Source organism: Lepisma saccharinum, chromosome 2 (assembly GCF_977018435.1).
Source record: "Lepisma saccharinum chromosome 2, izLepSacc3.1, whole genome shotgun sequence".
Lineage (NCBI taxonomy): Eukaryota > Metazoa > Arthropoda > Insecta > Zygentoma > Lepismatidae > Lepisma > Lepisma saccharinum.
In genome coordinates this window covers 54682386-54699997 of record NC_139230.1, presented here as the reverse complement: position 1 = coordinate 54699997, position 17612 = coordinate 54682386, and the positions used below count along the sequence as shown (strand labels likewise).

At 37.5% G+C, this 17612-nt stretch overlaps 1 protein-coding gene and 1 long non-coding RNA gene across 3 annotated transcripts in view; one reads left to right on the top strand and one right to left on the bottom strand.

Moving 5' to 3' along the window:
• Window positions 1–15765, bottom strand: part of LOC145984433 (cohesin subunit SA-2-like) — a 211787-nt gene extending 196022 nt beyond the window's left edge. For both annotated transcript variants that reach the window (XM_083118095.1, XM_083118096.1), the window contains exon 1: window positions 15657–15765. The gene's annotated coding sequence lies outside the window, so the exon portion shown is untranslated. The remainder of the gene's footprint in view (window positions 1–15656) is intronic.
• Window positions 2801–8959, top strand: LOC145984432 (uncharacterized). The gene is made up of 4 exons (XR_014441311.1): window positions 2801–2879; window positions 4849–4998; window positions 6338–6409; window positions 8920–8959. It is a non-coding gene; the product is annotated as an uncharacterized LOC145984432 (long non-coding RNA).
• Window positions 15766–17612: the final 1847 nt, after the last annotated feature.

The following is a 17612-nucleotide window of genomic DNA, read 5'->3' as shown; positions in this document are numbered from 1 at the left end:
TTGTTGGCCTGACCACCCCTATAAAGAATTCTGCTTCCTTGTAATCCACGCGCACGTCACCTACTAAATCAAGAGATTATTATTATTATTATTGGTTTGGATATATACGTGGATCTTTTCATAAGCCAACTAATTGACCGTCAAGCATTCGGTAGCAAAATCCTTGAGTCTACTATTCAACGTGCTCGGTCACGGCTAACTTATTACATTTATTTCAGACAGTTTGCATTATACTGGCACGTAAGATTTCTCAAAATATGGTCAACTGAAGTTAATCAATGCCATTGAACATAGGATTACTTTTACAAAAATTAATAAAAGTGCAACATGAATTTAGGTTACAAACTGAGACGAGAGTCGTGAATGAAGGAACCTTTCGTTCTTCGCCAGACGTCGCTGTAAGCAGACTCGTTCTCGTTGCTCTTTCTTTCCCGAAGGAAAAGCCTCGGTCCCGTTTAGATTATCTCAATAATAAATATATAAGAAATGTTCAAAGACATTTAGTAATATAACTTAAAAACGAAAGTTTTAGAAAATTAAACATCTTTAAATAAAAAGTAAATCAAGTTGCATATTATAGAAATTTTGATTATAACGAATTCAAAAAATAATTTACACTACGATTTACCAAATCCTTGAACAATACAAGGCTTTCGGACAGTATAAGTCTCGATTATACAGACGGCTGTCACTCTCGGTCTTGTCTTCATTTTAAATTGTGCTCGGTTTCAGCCAAAGTGGCACAAAAGCGAAGTAAAATAAAGCAAATCAATCAATCAAAATAATCATAATACGTAATAATAAATTTTATACCAACGGCCGATCTTCCTTTAAAAAAATCTGGTTTTCTATTGTTCTAGTCAACAGTCGAAGGCAATCGATATATGTAATACCTCAAATGACGTGTTTGCCTGCCAGTGAGAAGGAAAAGAAAACAGCATTATTCCTGCTTACCACTATCTAAGATACAGTTTTATTAGTAGTACAAGACCCTGCATTCAACGACTAGTTAAAAAAAATGAAGTTACTTATTGTATTTTGGATGATACGTCCTTCATATCTTCACATTCACGCTTGTTTATTAACTATCTGGATTATTTTTAAAAAATGTTATTTTTCGCAAGTTCTCGTGTCCATTGGCAATATGTACAAATACAGGAAAATAATTTATCTTATGGAAATGGCTATTTCAACAGTCACTCACCCAGGCTCGAACCTGGACACCAAGTGACAAGGGCGTTGCACCACAGCTCTGCACCCTGTCCGTGGGGGTCCCCTTATTGAGAAGAACTTATTGCTTACAAATCCCGCAGGAAGAGTACATTATCTTTGGTAACGACCACCATATAAGTTATATTTCTGGAGTTCTTTGTTCCAATCAGTATATTAGGACACTACAGTAAATGCAAAGACAATATTTTCAACAATAAGACATTAAATACTCATTTATTATTATAAAATTTTAATTACAGATTATTGTAACGAACTGATAATAACCAGCATTACACAATAAACGCAGTTTGAAGTTTTCTTTATATAAAGCGTCAAAAAACATTCTCATGTTCACATTAGTTTTTTAGGGGGTAAAAATCTAGATTTTTGGTCAACTAATCATGTGTATTAGAAAGTATCAATGTCAACTATTAACTAATAAGTTCTGGGGAAATTTGAAGTTGTTTGTTGCGGAACCTGAATCAACTGCCCTTATCCTCCCACCCCCCTACTATAGGGCTGTTCCTGGATGAGAATTACAATATTATATTCTACATTAATATTATTATGAAGTACTTATCTCTGTGAAGGAAAGCCGGTCTCCATGGCGGAGTGGGTAGCGCAGCGAATCCAGGTCTGGGGATGTGTTTTCTTTGCGAGTGTCCCTTCATGAATTTAATCATATCATCAATTCATCCTCATCTTCGCGATTAGCCAAAAGTGACACAAAAGCGAAATAAAATAAACCAGCTCAATCAATTTGTGGAGGAGAGAAATTCTGTCCTTTATTTTCTTAGGACTTTGGTATCCACAGAGCGCTTTCAAATTGCCACAAACCAGTGGCGGATCCAGAAGTTACAGCTGGGAGGGGCGAATTTCATTCGAATGCCTCACCTCACAGAACCTCAATTCTAACATACACTACACTGCTATATATAAACAACATAGTATACTGTAAACAGGAACGAAGCTGATTTTGTGTTCTAGAAGATAGAGAATTCCTTTGCAAAAATAGAGGTCGAGGACTGGAATAGGTGGTTATTATTGTATCATAATGCCTCTTGACCTCCTATTGCCACAATGTAATCTGAATGAGCAGATATGAGAAATATAGTGAATATTCACAGAACACGAAAGCCTATTCCCTCAAGGGGTCTCAGTTCGATTTCATTTTGAAGCATATTGCACAGTGATTCAATACAAATTTAAACTGTAGTGTCAGTTTCGATTAGCTTATCTTGATCATAAGGTTGATTTATTTTATAAATATTATCGAGCCTTTTAAATTTGGGGATAAAAGTCGGAACATTTGAGTCTCAAAAATATCAGGTATAATATCATATCCAAGAACTGGCAGTTGGGATCGCTCCCATCGCCCCCCCCCCCCCCCCCAGTGGATCCGCCTGCCACAAAAGTTGTCTAAACCACCCCCACCCCCAAAGATCGTTGCTTTGTTTAAAGGACATTCACTTTTAGTGTCTTTTGTTGCAAGTCACGCGTCGTATACGGCGCGCTTTTCGTGTGGACCAATCGAAGGTCGTCTGGGACAAGCAGGCCCAGAATAGCCTTGCCGTTGACATTGTGTGAGGTCGTCTGTGCCGTGGGCCAGAATAGTTTGTCTGCTGAGTGGGTATTTGAAAGTGAAGATAAGAAAGCAGGATTCGAAGGTAAGTAAGTTCAATAACGTTTTCAATATTTTTACACTGTAAGTTTTCTTTATATATGCTCAGATTGTCCTATCCTAAATGCTTAGACCAAAATGTGTTTCACATTTCGAAATAATGACAGTACACGGTGAGAGGGCACTGTTTAGCATGCAGTGTGAGCCCTTTCAATAGTTCTCGTCCGAAGATTGGCATTCGTGATGGTTTGATTTGATTTGATTGATTCGTTTTATTTTACTTCGCGGTTTGTGCCTCTTGGCTAATTTTGAGAATATGGGGATGAGTGATGAAATTGATGAATGGACATTTACAAACAACCATGCCCAAGCGGGATTCGAACCCGGGACACCTAGCGTCGCAGCTCGACGTGCTAAGACATTTAAATAACTAGCGAAATCACAAATATTACTCTTTATTACTTTGCTCCTCAGGTCGCCTAACTTGAAGATTTTAACAAATGTGAAAATTTTGGGGGTCCTTGTCCCCGCCAATTTACGCCTATGGTTACGGAGACAGAAATCATGGTTTAAGTTCGTTTCCGTCCTTCCCACTCCCATTTTTGGAGAGAAATAACTGGAAAACTATAACGATAAAAAATAAAATTTCAAGTGCACAAACGAAATTCTATCCAAGAAGTTGCTTGATTTTTTCTTCCTCCATGATGGGGAGCTTTTAGTTGTTTAGTTTAGTTATTTCAATGGTACAAACGTAATGATTTTGTCCTTCATTTTAAAGTTGGGGGCGAGGGAACTTCAAATATTAATTTAATTTACTCTCAAATCGTTACGGTACAATCGAAAAAATGCGCTGGGATAAAACTGTACGGGCTACCTGAAGTCCCCCCCCCCAAGTTCAATTTGTGAATACTCGAACTCTGTAATGTTGCAAACGAAAGTAAATGCTATACAATCCGGTACAAACGAAAGATAATCTTACTTTAAACAGAATATGTGGATGTTTGGGGGAACAACGTTACAAAGGTTGACCCTACTACAATTATCACTGCTACTAGGATTCTCTATCATCTTTATTTCTTTCTCCGTTTTCATATGTTTCAATTTTTCTCTGCTCTCTTGGTTCCTCTGTTTCCATTTCCGTTATTCTTCTTTACCTTTTGTCTCTTTCTTTCTACGCTTCCTTCTCTCTTTCCCATTTCCTTCTATTTATGTTCTCTGTCATTCGCTGTCAATGTATCTTCGGTCTCTTTCACTCTCTCTCTTTGTGTTCTTCTGTTCTTGTGTGATTCTCGCTGCGCTGTAAGCAATCCCAATTTTTAACTGTTGGCTATTTGTGTTAGGAGGAGATGGGCCAAAAATATTTCGTTGTGGGCTAGAGCCCCCTTTGGTGTCGACTATTCTGACTGCGACTGGCACCTTCGTTTGGTGTGTGATGTTCCTAAAGTTGTAAAGTAACTTGTTGCGCATAATTCATAATCTTTCGTTATTGCCTGTCGGAACGTACCCCAGAGGGATTTGTAATTGATTTTTAAGTAAAGAGGCCAAAATAATGCAGTGGGATACTGTGGGACGTAAAGTTAATTTGCATGGGAAATATTATTTACAAAACAGGCTTCTGTAAGAGTTTATAAGATTTGTAAGCTGCTGCTTAAACTCCATTCATTCGTTGTAGTCGATTGCATCTAATTCACAATTTTTTAAAGGAAAAAAGACACATTGTAAACAAGGGCGTGAAAGTTAAATATACCTTGACATTAATTTTCGGGAGCAATGATCGCCTTCCCACATTCAGACGCTGATATTCGTGAGGTTTTCTGTAGTGTGCGTCCATAGTATCTTCTAATTTTCGGTCCTTGGGGGATTCTAAACATTAACAATTTAAGTTAAGAAAACTTACAATTTCAAGCAGCAGCTAGAATTTCTTTTAGAGTGTTGTCTTAGATTTCTTTTACACATAAATATGGTTGTGTAACATAAAATTTTAAGCATTATTTTAATTTTCAACTCCTTTTCAGGAATGTGCCATGCATAGAGAGGAGTGAATACGGATAATACCCACAAACACACTCGCCTTAGTTCCAATCTACACTGAACATTTCGCCACTCATCACCGATAGCAGTTTTTCAAGGATCCTGCATGGGTTGGGTTTACACAGATATGCAATGTAAGTAGAGTAGTTCAAATCTAATTTTGTTCTCTTTTCAAGGGAATTTATTATTCATTATTTTCATAAGTTTTAAGCTGTAGGAACTTGAAATGAAGAGGTCTCTTAGGAAGTAAGCTTATATGTTGAGGTGGGAGGACCAGTGGCGACCACTATATGTACCCAGGTGTAGCGCACTCTAGAGGTGGTCAGCCAGTATTGAACATTTAGTCATCATAGTGAGTGTGAAAAGAAAATTAAAGTGTCAAAAGTACATGCATACATAAATACATGTATCAAGGAGTCCGAGGTTCCATACTCGGTAGTGGTTCAGATTTCACTTTGAACTTTAGGTGCAGCCCCGATTAGCCTTTCTGTGCATAAAGTGGACTTAAAAACAAATTCAAACAACAAATCTGGAAATAGGAAAGGGTGGGTGGGTGTCTCATAGCTTCGGTTATTTCTGTTTCAAAGGGAGTGTTCGCCACTGGGAAGGACAGTACTAATAGTTATACACAGTGTAGGCTGGAGTGTAAAACTTTGTTGTGACTGTCTTAAGAAGTATTTGGAAATTGATATGGCATACTAATTACACAATGTGTACAGCGAGATGTTAAAATATTACCAGGCAAGTTGTTCATAATTTTCAATATTTTTTGACGTCCCACGTGTATTTAAGGAATTGAACTGCATTGAACTTCTCCGGGAAATATTTATGCATCTCACTCTTTACATACCTTTCCTAATATCTTTGTTACACAATTAATTTCATGGAGGATTAGTGAAAAAAATGGTTGACTAAACCACACAGCAAATATACTTCTGCGTCAGCATCTTTAAGTTCTGAGAATCGATTGCTGCTTGTGTACAATTTAGTGTTCTTGTGGATGTGGGATGAAGTAAGTGATTCATACATTTTATTTGTTTTCTCTTTTCAACTTGCAAAGTGAGGGTCTGTGATGCTACATTTATTGGCTATCAGTTACCCTGTAAAAGCCTACATACAAATTTTGTCTTTGGAAATTAAATTCATTTTGAGATGTTATGTAGAAGAAAACACACAGATAAAGAAATTAATTCTTATTTGAAAAGTATCTAAACTTTCATCATTCTGGGTTTCTTTCATTCAATCTTCCACTGTATGTATAGACATTCCTTAGGAGAATTTAAATTGCTGGGGGGATCCAAATGATACTAACTTTGCATGATAATTAACTTTTATATGTTAAATCCACTTGAACGCTTCAAATAGTCTTCCATCTATTAAGAAATATAGTTGTACAATAAACTGTTGTATTGAAGAAGTTAAATTTTTGCTACTTTCAAGATTAATCTAATTTAAATTTATTCCTTATTTCAGACATTGAATGCTGTTTAACTAAAATAACCACATCTGATGTTTGAAGATGATCCTGATTTTGTAAATGGAAATGTAAGTAAATAAATCAATTAACCTGTATGTAATCTGAAAATGTCAGAATCACATAAATAGAACTAGGAACGTAAAATATAATGCTGCGTGTGCGAATCATACATACACACCTTTCATTTTGTAATTAAGAATCTTTGGATATGCATTTCCAAAATGCACCTTAGCATAATTATACAAATTATAATCTTTATGTATTTCTTTCTATACTTTCTAAACTTTCAATAGAACTTTATTTCTGCTACTTGAAAACAGAATCATATCCATGCTTTTATTTTTGGAGAGTTGAACTTTCATGTACCTATGTCTTGTTTCTATAGAAAATATTTAAAATTGTCAAGGGTATGTGTCTCTTGTCTGCTGGGTGAAGGGATGGAATGAGGCATCCACTCACTTCTCCTTCTGGCACTGTGCCTGTTACATGCTAGTATAATGTACAGAATAAATAAAATCTTTTTGCCTTTTCGCTATGTGATGTTTACACATACACTTTGACAGGACAGAACTACAGGGTGCGAAATCATTGAAAACTGGTGGGGGAAGAAAGTTCTTAATTTACATTCCCCCTCCGCCACATGTGTGTATTATTAAAAGTAAATTAATTTGTTACTTTTATACATATCAGATATTGTAAAGCAGCCAACTAATTCCTTTAGTAACTTGGTTAAAGATGTTATAAATTATGAAATAGTTGAAGTGCTTTTATTATGTGTAAGTTTTTGTTTTGTTTGTGCTTTATGTTAATATAAATCAATTAGATTTCATAGTTATAATTTTCTTGCATTCTTGTTTTACTTTAATTGTGCGTGTTGGTGTTGATTTGTTAATGATTTATTGAGAGAGAAAGCATTCAATACTCACAACTACACTAATTTGTGTGTGTTTTCGATATTATTCTTAGTACAGTATATTTGAAATTAAAAGTAATTGCTTATCTTTCGTTTGTTATAACAAAAAATCTTCCCCCCGGAAATTTTTGGTGGGGGGATTTTTAAGGCCAAGATTGTTGGTGGTGGGAAATCCCCCTGTCCCCCCAGGATTTCGCACCCTGCAGAACTAACAGAAACAAAAGAAAGCTAAAGCTAAACACTCAAAAATTAGTAAAAAAAATATTTTTCACACCAACATTGAATGGTACTGTTTGAGCTCTTAGGCGACACCAGAAAGGTGTTTGTGTGTGTGTATTGGGGGGCAATCCATTGACTTAACTTAGTAGTAGAACAAATATTAACAATAAGAATCATGGTTATGATAATAATTTTACAGTAATAACTATTATAACAAAAAAATAAAATTATATTATTATTATTACTATTATTAAATCCTTTGGGAGAACTACTAGATGAATGAATATCAAGTACAACTTTTCCTTATTACTATAATTATTTTTTTTTTTAACATTTTACACAGTTAGTGTACTGAAATGCACAGTTATTCTGTTTTATCTTTAAGTTTTAACTTTTCAATAAAAGCTTTCTAAACATTATTTATGTTATAACAACTTCTGCTTTTTGTGACTTGAAATGGCCGATGGCAATTCCAGGGGGTGGGGGGGGGGGTCAACGGATATGTTCCACCTCCATCTCCCGACACCGATGTTTCAGCACAAAATATTATCCTAAAGTAATTTCTTACTTTTGAAGATAGTGTGCCATTTCCAGTTATATGCTGTGGCGTGCCCAGTAGTCAGCCCTCATTTCGCTATTTTTTCCTGCCTGTTTATAGCCCCATCATCACCCTCCTTGTATAGGCCCTTGCTTATGAAATAAAAGCATGCATGTTTATATTACCTTTGCATAATAGGGTGACATACTCTTAGTCCCTCCACCTGTTCATTCAATCAGTGGCGCACGCAAGGGGGGTTACTGGGTTTAACCCCCCCCCCCCCGAGCTTTAAATATTATGGGAAATGCTGTGTAAAATAAATTGCCAATTTAGTGCTACTGCATTCAATGTAGAAACTGATCAGCTTGAGGGCCTCCCCGATGGTGCAGTGGTAGGTCGTTGCCTTGTAATCAAGGGGTCCTGGGTTCGATACCCTGTGGAGGCACATAGTGGTTCGGATCCCACTTTGAACCGCAGGTCCAGTCTCGATTAGCCATATTGTGCATAAAGTGGACTTAAAACACCAAGTCAATCTATCAATTGAGCAGCTTGACTGATTGATTTTGTTTATTTTTCTTCGCATTTCTGCCACTTTTGGGCTAATTGCGAACATGAGGATGAGTGATGATATGATGGAATGGATGAATGGACACTCACAAAGAACACCTGTGCTCAGGCTGGGATTCGAACTCGACACCCCAGGCGTTTTAGCATGCTTTCGTAACCATTCATCCATGAAGGCTGGCTACTCAAGCTTGAATCACTTTGTATGCACACATCACTAGTATACTTTTCAGGGAAGTATTAAGACTCATAAATGTTATAAGTACATTCTAAACTATCACACTCTGACCTAAATGCATTCTTGGTTATATTCTTATTTACTCTTACATTTTTTCTCCTTTCAGATCATGGACGCCTTTCCATACAGACATTTTAAAGGAATACAGAATGCAAATTTTTAGCAATGAAGTAAAATTCCTCTTTCTTTGGATAAAATTGTGAGAACTATGTTGAATTATTGCAAGATGAAATGTACGAATATTGTAAATAAAGTTGAATTTTTTGCTAACTGGTAACTTTATTTCTTCAACCTAATCTTTGGGGCGAAAAAAATTAAGCTCTGTATTTGAAATAGAGTGGTTAAAAATTATGTATATGAACATTTATAACTTCTACTAAATTTGCTCTGCCTTCTTAAGAATGTACATTTTCGTTTCTAATTAATTTATTAAAGTACTGAAATAAGTTCTAAAAGCACCAAAAATCACTCACATTGTAATGATTGTGGCATTGAACTGAGTGTGCAGAACCAACAGCAAAGGAAAGGTAAGGTTGAATTATTGCTTATGTGTATGCATTTAGTGGCAAGGTAGTATTTTTCAGAGTATCCCCTTACCATGTATGTATATACTTGCATCCAACGTATACATAAAATTTATCTACGGATATACAAGTATACAGTATTTTGTTGTGTTAAGTATGTCATTTATTTATCCTAGCAATGTATGTGAGCATGAGTGTTGCTTTCCAAACAGTACAGAAAAAAGTTGTTATTTTATAATTAACAGGTGTGACTTCTGAAGATCAATACCCTTCATGTTATATTGTACACTCAAGGACACTTCTGGGTTGTAACAGCACCATTGACTTTCAATTAAATCATTACAACCCAGCAGTGTATGTGACTGTACATATATCCAGTCCCAATTGGCTTCTAAGCATCAAGTGGAAGTCTCAAAAAAGACTTATTGGAAAATATGTATGTACATTAAAAGTTGCGGCTTTTTTGTATGATTTAGAAATCGATACATAATATTCCTTGCAAGCTTCATGTAATTTAGGGATGGCTTGTTCTTCTACATGAATACCTTGGTGAGCGTGCTGCATTTAGTTTCCTCTAAGATTTTTAAGCTTTGTCAAATTTTAATGCTGAATTGAATGGTATTATTTTTATAAAGAAGACAATTAATCACATTAAAATCTGAACGCATTAAATGAAGAAACACTGTTTTCACTGTGATGTCGTATATTACACAATGCAAGAGTTAACATTGCATTTCTCTACTTTGATACATTTGCCATCTGGGAAGAAATTATAATGAAGTTATGATTGCTCTATCTTATTCTGAATTCATATTGGATAAGATAGAAAATATCTGACTGATTCTTCAAGGTTAAAGTTAAGCATTATTATACTAAATGAAGATCATTTACCTCTTCCTCACGAACCCCTCAAACTCACCCTATGGGAGGAAAAACACACTCTATACTAGGGTGAGAAAACTCACCCTTATGGGAGGAAAAACACACTCTATACTAGGGTGAGAAAACTCACCCTTATGGGAGGAAAAACACACTATACTAGGGTGAGAAAACTCACCCTTATGGGAGGAAAAACACACTCTATACTAGGGTGAGAAAACTCACCCTTATGGGAGGAAAAACACACACTATACTAGGGTGAGAAAACTCACCCTTATGGGAGGAAAAACACACTCTATACTAGGGTGAGAAAACTCACCCTTACGGGAGGAAAAACACACTCTATACTAGGGTGAGAAAACTCACCCTTATGGGAGGAAAAACACACTCTATACTAGGGTGAGAAAACTCACCCTTATGGGAGGAAAAACACACTCTATACTAGGGTGAGAAAACTCACCCTTATGGGAGGAAAAACACACTCTATACTAGGGTGAGAAAACTCCCTTATGGGAGGAAAAACACACTCTCTACTAGGGTGAGAAAACTCCCTTATGGGAGGAAAAACACACTCTATACTAGGGTGAGAAAACTCACCCTATGGGAGGAAAAACACACTCTATACTAGGGTGAGAAAAAACTCACCCCAATATGGGGTGTGGAAACTCACCTTTTGGGGACGTCTATTTGTGACAAGCCAAACTCACCCCAAAAGGTGAGTTTCCACACCTTTATTTTTTTCAGTGTAGCGAGTTGCAGTCTGCAAGGTAGCAAGTCGAAGTGGTCGTGTTGTGTGTTACGTTTCTGCATGTGTAATAGATTTTTGACGTGGAACTAAAGATGGATAGAAAAAAGAGGAGAAATACATTATTAGATTATTTCAAAAAGAAACAAAAAATGGAAGTTGAAGCTTTACCTTCCACAAATAGAACGTCAGAAAAGGTCGATTTAAGTTCAGAGGAATTCCATCCGAATTGCGAGAGTGAAACGTGCGAACTTTCAGACTCTTGATATTCAACAAGAAGGCATAACAGAAGATATTGCAAACCTTGTTGCAAAATTATGTCAAGGAACTGTCGAGGTAAGTGACGTTCATTATTTGATAGCAGATATATCCATAGGCGGATTTAGAATTGTTTTTCTGGGAGGGCACAGCATGTGCTGTAAGCATACAATCGTGTGTGTGCAGGGGAGGGGTGTGCCCGCGTGTGTATGTCTGGAAGACGTGTGTAGGATGTCACCCTATATCACCAATAAACTTTCGCAGGGCGAGAGAACATTATGATGAACAAGTTTCCTCAATGATTTCAGGGGCCTCACCGATGGTGGTGTAATCAAAGAGGTCCTGGGTTTGATCCCCTGTGAAGGTGCATTGCACAGTGGTACGTATCCCGATTTAAACTTTAAGACCAGTCCCGATTAACGTATCTGAATATAAAATGGACTTTAAAATCATTTACTTTTTGTTTTGTTCACGAACCCTCGAAAAACGATATTACCTATCTTATAGATCCACCAAGGTATTTGAAACCCTGGCGTCGGAGCAGTGGCACTAATGTCGCTAGTGTATATGTATGCAACCACATTATAAAATCACGGTTGGCATGGACAGTTTTATTATTTTGTAGGAAAGGGATAAAGTTTGTATTACGACACGGGATAGACTAGATAGGCATCCTATTAACTGTAAATATTCCTTACAAATCTTCTGAATATTTCTCTTGTACAAACGCAACAAATACAATAAGTAATATACGTGTGCAGTAATAAATTCATTTTCTGAAAGCATCTTTTCTGGCATCAGTGGTCGAAGTAGGGGATTCTGCCTTCAGTTAAGAAAGTTTCACAAATCATACCCCCAATTAGAATAATTTTCATATTGAGCATCCTCCACCTACTGTATTGTCTCCATGTTGATCCATACAAGGATGTACCCCCTCGTATTTCCAAAATCGATCAAACATCCCCTCCCTTTTCGGCTACGAATTTGCATTTCGAGCACTGTCTGGCAAGATTTTGTCGGGCTCAGTGACAGATCCTGTGGTGCGGTACTGGGCTTCGGAGCGGAAGGGGGGAGTGGCCCCTTCAACAGTTGGTTTCGCAGTTCCATAACGTTAATATTATACAAAATTCCTCTCCATAGACCTAATATGAAAATGAATATGACACATTAATAACACTGTAGTAGAAAATGTTAATTACTGAAGCGGTTCGTATTTGTTTGTCGACTGTCAAACAAATGTTTTGACCAATAATATAATAATACAATGCCAAAAATGTACACAATAGTTAGCAAAACCATCTCCACAACAAGTACAATGTTGATTGAATTGATGTTTTAAATCCACTTTATGCACAGTAAGGCTAATCGGGACTGGGCCTAAAGTTTAAAGTGAGATCCGAACCACTATTAGCCTCCACCGGGTATTGAACCCGGGACACCTTGATTACAAGGCGACGACGCTCACACTGAAATGAAACTGTGGTATCGTCATCTTACAGCAATGCAAAGACGTCTAGTAAATGCTCTTGAAGCAATTGATATGTGCAGTGAAGTAATATTTCCCTGGGTAAACACACGTTTGCTCATATTATGTACAATCCCGGTAACAACAACATCAAATGAGAAATCATTCTCAACTTTGAGGCACTTGAAGACCTATCTTCGAAATACCATTTGCGAAGAAAGATTAAATGGGTTAGCTTCTCTGAACATTCACCGGGATATAAAATTTACTTGTGACGACATAATTTATTGTCAGAAATCGCACAGAAACCTCGAGCCCTAAATTTCAGAATTTAAATTGTTGAACTGTGGTACCTTATTTATTACTGTCTTTAAGACATCAAGTAGTCTTAATCTCTTTAATGTTGTTACAATGTTGAGTGCACATACTTTTTGTTTAAAAATTATATTTGAGCAATTAAATATAAAATATTAATAATTTGGAAATATTCAAGCAGGTGCTTTTATATGATGCAATAAAAACATGAAGCATCCATAGCAAATACATTGATTGCGTTCATTGGGGTAAAATCCAAGTATATTAATTATCTAATTTATTACAAGAAATTTGACCTGTGAACTGGAAAATGTGTTAGATTCATAACCCCCCCTTACGAAAATCCTGGGCACGCGCCTGACTCCAACAAAAACCTCAAGAACAAAGCACGTGACAAGCTATATATTTTTTTTTCAGTTCGAATGTGCGGTTCAAGGACATCCATCCAGCTCCGCGCTTCCTCTTTGCTATGCATTCCCCGTGCAGCGCCCAATGAGCAGGCAGAAGGCGTGTGTTGGTTGTGTTTAGAGGGGAACAGGCGACTGCGTGTGGAGACGATGCGTGACCTTGAAGCGCAATTTGGAAATGAAAGCAGTACAGTTACGTTATGCATACCCATGTTCCAAGATGTGAACCGGGGGCCTCCCCTATGACGTAGTGGTAACGTCGTCACCTTGTATTCAAGGGGTTTCGGGTTGATTGATACCCGGTGGATGAACATTGCACAGTGATTTGGTTCCAACTTTAAACTGTAGGTCAAATACCGATTAGCCTATCTGTGCATAAAGTGAACTTAAAACAACAAAGAAAAAAATACGAACAGTGTTTTTTTTTTTTAATGTGCAGATTTGTTCACACGTAAATAGTGGTATAATGTTCACGTTAGAATAATCGGGGCTGAACCTACAGTTTAAAGTCGAATCCGAACCACCGTGCTCCTCCATCAAGGATCGAACCCGGAATCTCACTATGACATTGGGGAGGACCAATGTCTACGTAAGTTCTTTTTAACACAGTATCAACGATTTGAGGGAAGGAATATCTGAAGCAAGTGAACGAAAACAAGCTTCTGCGCAAGTAGTGAGTCGAAAGAGCTCGACCAATAAAAGCGTGAGAGGGGGAAGTGAGAGCATGAAGAGGAAAACGCGGCTGTAGCTGCCGGATGCATACTGCTTCGCTCCGCCCACTTGTTTTCTCCTCTCATGCGCGACCTTGCTCCACAGATTCCCGGGACAGACAACAAGCCCCAATAGCTTTGATAGCGCCTGCCTCTGCAAATTCGACGCGTGATGTTTTGCAGTACATCGCGCCAGATTTGGATCACGACATTTCTGGAAAAATACAACACTTCACGCGTCTGACGTGTGCATCTGCTTGAACGCCGCAGGCTGTATTCGCTGAATCCCGTATAGGAAAGAGTGCCATAAGTTATTCCACTTGCATTTGTATTCTTGTTTGTTAGTCAGGATTGTTAAAGGTCCAGGAATGTTAAATAAATTCAATTCCGGTCCAGGAGAGAAAATCAGCAAGCGTAAACGGATTCTGGACGGGAAAGAAACTTTTTATCTGTAAAGTATTTCAATTTGGCACAGGAACTTTTCTTCCCGATAAATTTAAATACGGTCCAGAAACCTTTTTTTCAATGAAACAATACGCAACTTGGACCGAATTTAAATTGTGCGATAAAAAAGGTTACGGTCATGTTGCGGAAACTAAAAGAACCCATTAGAATTTATGGGTTCCTGGACATTGAACAACCTTGTTTTTTGTGTTTTTTCTGCCTCTTTTGGCGAATCGCGAGGATGAGTGATGATTAGATGAAAGTGAAGTGAGACTCGCCAATAGCGCCCATGCACAGGCAAGGACTCGAACCGGGAACTTTGGTGTAGTCCGAAATCGACCAATTAAAGTTCTCGGCCACCGAGCCGGCAGTTCTCTCACTTGAAAGACCTTACGTATCAAGGCCGCTATTGTTTCTTAATGGAGAAAAAGAAAGTCGTAAGGCAATCTTAAGCTTCTGCGTTTTCCTTACGTGAAATGATTCACTACTTTGGCTCCTAATTACGTAGTATCAGTGCCAAATTGTACTGTTATCAAATTACGTTACAGTTCATTACCGTAACTAAAGTACGAATACCTTTTACGTCTAAATTATGCCATTTTTGAGAACTTTTTAAAAGTTTCTTCTTCTTTGCAATTTTCATATGCGCAATATTTGTCAGTCAAGCATTTTATATTTATTGTTATCGTATTTTATGTTTTTAGTTATCAGGGTGCTCGAAATGACTTCCAGAAAGCTAAAGAGAAAATTCAAGTTGCACTAATACTTTTTACGCTCACAATGCATTTCCTTTGAACGGGAATTATTATCGTATAAACACTAATTCTGTTTATGTATTGTAATATAAACCACATGAATGGGCCAAAACTTTGAGCGAAATAATGGCATTCTATTTCTACCTGGTCGATTTCAGTCTAAAATTTAGAGAAGCAAGCATATTCTGTACACGCATAACTTCCTACAGTTCGAACTGACGATCAAGCAGCTTGAACAGTGTGAACAATAAACTCCAAAGAAAGCTGAGAACCCAACCGAATAAACTGTACTGAAATTACACAAGTGTGCTAAAAATACTAAAACACGACAAGACGCTTACCTCTAATAAGTTCAGTAGCCATCATTCACAAGACACCTTCCTCCAGCTACGATACAGCGAGTTCTGCTGATAACAAGTGAGCATCATCAATGCCTGGAAGCTTACCTTCCCTTCCCTACCAGCGAGATACGCAGCTGTGCACAGCGAAGGGAGCAAAATGAGGCACAAGCTATACAAGACAAATGACACACTACTTTCAAACGATGTGAATCACAGTGTCAGTTGTTTATAATTTTACAAATGGTTTAAGCGGCACAGCAAATGCATCTTTGTAGGTATACAGAACACATTTTAAAGTACTAATTCAGCAAGGCTGAAAAGGTGAACGAACTACTTGACTGTCTTGGCATTATATATCAGGAACAATTAGACCTGCCGTTCTATGCAAGCAGATTCGCGCCAACATTCCAGTTATTTGTATATGCGTCAATGAATACACCCCTCCAGAGTTCATCCTTTGCCGTATTCGGGCTAGTCTATCCGTCGCCAGTCGAGTGGGATTGATTAATTTGGTTTATTTTACTTCGCTTTCCTGCCACTTTTGGCTAATAACCAGGGACGAGGCTACAGGGGGGCTGAAGCCCCCAAACCGCGCCTCAGCCCCCCTAGATTTTTGTAGTACTGTAGGCGCATTTCAACCGAAAACTTAAAAAGCAGAAGTTTACATTTTCCATTATGAAACTTCCATTGGGTCAAGTACAATGTTCAAGTACATTTTCTAGTTGGGGTAGATCGCAATTACTTTATTACGATGTGTTCTGAAATCAATGGCCCACTGGACATTCGATACTAACACGTAATTTGCCAATCATGATTCGCCAAAATTGCTACGAAATCATCTGCCTCCCTGAAAGATGGACGTATTCAGTGGCTGTGAGATTGTTCTTTGATTGTCGTTGGCAGCCTTTGTAAATCTTATCACTATATTTCTGAAAGGTCTAACAAGTGTGACAAATGATTTTTTAAAGTAGGACGGCGTTCAAAATCTAAAGAAGCGCTATGTTTTCTTTCTGTTTGTTAGTTCCTCATTGGAGTTCCGACAATTGTATGAGAGTTGGAGATCTTCTCTCATTGGTTTCATCGTTATATCTATTCCTAAGTAACTAATTCTCCAGCATTCTTAAACCCGAAGGTTTATGGCTGCAGCAACACAAGCCTTCCTATCCTTATCACTGCACATCTTCGAGAGGGAGAAATACGAAGTTAAAGAATCAAATAGTATACAAACTACCTAATTCATAAATGCTAAACATTGGAAATATTAAAATTGGCCTCCCAGCCCCATAGTCTAGCGATAGAATTGCTGCCTTGATATCAAGGAGTCCCACGTTCGATCCCCGGTGGAGGTAACATTTCATTAAGTCATTCAGATTCCACTAGAAGGGCTTCCCCTATGGCGTAATGGCAACGTTGTCGACTTGTAATCAAGGGGGCCCGAGTTCGATACCCAGTGGAGGCATATTGCACAGTGGTTCGGATCCCACTTTAAACTGTAGGTCTAGTCCCGATTAACCTATCTGTCCATATAGTGGACTTAAAAAAACAACAATTCAATTCAATTCCACTAGAAGCTGTAGTTCTCGTCCCGATTAGCCTCTGTGCATATAATAGACCTTAATACAAATTCAATCAAGTAATCATTGAAATACGGTGCGAATATCAGCAGGCTTGAACAATTTTCTTGCTGGCAGTCCTAGTCCTACATGTTAATTAATTATAATTTGTTAGGTTAGGAAATAATTGCTGCAGCACCACCATAGTGGCCAAACTTCATTCTGTGCAGAAGAATCAATCTTTGAAGCACTTCTAAAAATATTGATCCAATTCTGTTCAGTATTTATGCATAATTTATTCTGAAATTTAATTAAAATCTTCAGCAGTTATTTTCACTAATAAAAATGCCCAGTGCAAGAGTTGCAACTATATATACATATACTCGTTGCTTTTATGTCAATG